Raw genomic sequence first — 2,200 nt, forward strand, 5'->3', positions numbered from 1 at the left:
AAAAAAAAAAAAAAAATCTTCCAACAAACAAAAGCCCAGGACAGATGGCTTCACAGGTGAATTCTATCAAACATTTAGAGCAGAGCTAACACCCATCCTCCTCAAACTCTTCTGAAAAATTGCAGATGAAGGAATGCTCCCAAACTCATTCTATGAGGCAACCATCACCTTGATACCAAAACCAGACAAAGATACTACAAAAAAAAAGAAAATTGCAGACCAGTATCACCAATGAATATAGATGCAAAAATCCTCAACAAAATACAATTGATACAGCCACTATGGAGAACAGTATGGAGGTTCCTTAAAAAACTAAAAATAGAATTACCATATGATCCAGCAATCCCACTACTGGGCATATACCCAGAGAAAACCATAATTCAAAAAGACACATGCACCCTAATGTTCATTGCAGCACTATTTACAATAGCCAGGTTACAGAAGCAACCTAAATGTCCATCGACAGATGAATAGATAAAGAAGATGTGGTACATATATACAATGGAATATTACTCAGCCACAAGAGGGGACAACATTGGGTCATTTGTGGAGACGTGGATGGATCTATAGACTGTCATACAGAGTGAAGTAAGTCAGAAAGAGAAAAATATCGTATATTAACACATATATATGGAACATAGAAAAACGGTACAGATGAACCCATTTGCAGGGCAGAAAGTGAGACACAGATGTAGAGAACAAACGTATGGACACTGAGTGGGGAAAGTGGCGGTGGGTGGTGGTGGTGGTGTGATGAATTGGGCAATTGGGATTGACATGTATACACTGATGTGTATAAAATGGATGACTAATAAGAACCTGCTGTATAAAAAAATAAATTAAAAAAATAAGTAAAAACATTTGCAAGTGTTATGGGAACCATCATTTTACAAAACCTAGTCTCTAGATAAGTGCCTTGATTTAGGATCTGATTTGGAACTTGGACTTCTGGGTACTTATTGGGACAACATGGAAGGGCATACAAGGAAGGTTTATTTAAGCCATATCAAGGAAGTGATCTGACTTTGGAGCTTCCTTAGGTAGAGTTAACATTTGTGTGCTAGTTTCTAAGAGGCTTCCCAACCTTCAGATTGCCCCTGGAGCCTCTGCCTCATCTCTGGCAAGGGCAAGAGTGCTGTTGCCTGAAGGCATACACTGCCTCTAGAGCTAAGGGGACAGAGTGGGAAGGCCACAATACTGACTCTCTCCTTCTTCCCCCTTTCCGCCTTTCAGTGTTATGATGTATCCAGATGGTCCCAGATCTGGTGACTCCGCAGAGGGCTTCCCCGAACAACCAAGGCTCCAGCCACAAGTTGGAAATCACACAGCTCATACACTGGGTACTGAAACTGGGAGTATTAAGTGGTCCCTCCTTCTTTACAGCGGCAGAAGATTGAGAGTGGGAAAGGGGAGGAGAGAATTAAAGAGGTCTGGGTAGCACAGAGTTGATGGAAGAACTGGCCTTCTTTTAGTGACATATATTTTGTTCAGTCAACAAAGGTTTATTTGGTCCCTACTATGTGCCTGACACTGTCATAGACACTGGAGAGAAGAGATACCTCAAGGAAAACCAACCAACCAACCAGACTTGGTCCCTTGGCCCTTGTGGAGGGTTCACCCCTCCCCTTTTTGGCCCCCTTATCAATGGGACACCCTTTTTTCCAGATTAGGGGGAAAAGGGCCCATTTGGAACAGGATGAGGAGATAAAATCTTAAGTGCTGAAGCAAGGTGTGGACTCAATGTTTGACCTAAATCTGAGCTGGGGAAGAGAGTTAGGAAAAGGAGAAAAATGGGAAAGAGCTGGCTCTCTCCAGTCTGGGCTAAGCCGGTCAAGATCATAGAAGTCAGAGCTGGGTGAGGCCTTAGACAAGGTCCAGCACCTCATTTTACAGATGAGGGAACTGAGGGGCGGAGAGGTTACGTGGTGGACCCAAGGTGGAGCCGTAGTGAGGCGGCAGAAGCGGGAATAAAACTGTGGACTTTAAATAATACTATGGTGTCTCCAGGAGGGGTTTCATTTCAAATCCCGGCGCTTCTGCCGCAGCTGAGAGCCAGGCCCGGCCCGCTATGCTCCGTTGCCTTGGGAACTGACTTCCCCGCCCAGCGGGCGCCCGCTTGGCCCTGAGCTCCCAATAAAGTTGTTGTTGAAGCGCAGTGGTACCATGTGAGCCGTCCCGGGGGCGGAGCCGGGGGTGGGGC

This window comes from Neophocaena asiaeorientalis, unplaced genomic scaffold (genome assembly GCF_003031525.2).
Source record: "Neophocaena asiaeorientalis asiaeorientalis breed wild unplaced genomic scaffold, Neophocaena_asiaeorientalis_V1.1 scaffold49, whole genome shotgun sequence".
NCBI lineage: Eukaryota > Metazoa > Chordata > Mammalia > Artiodactyla > Phocoenidae > Neophocaena > Neophocaena asiaeorientalis.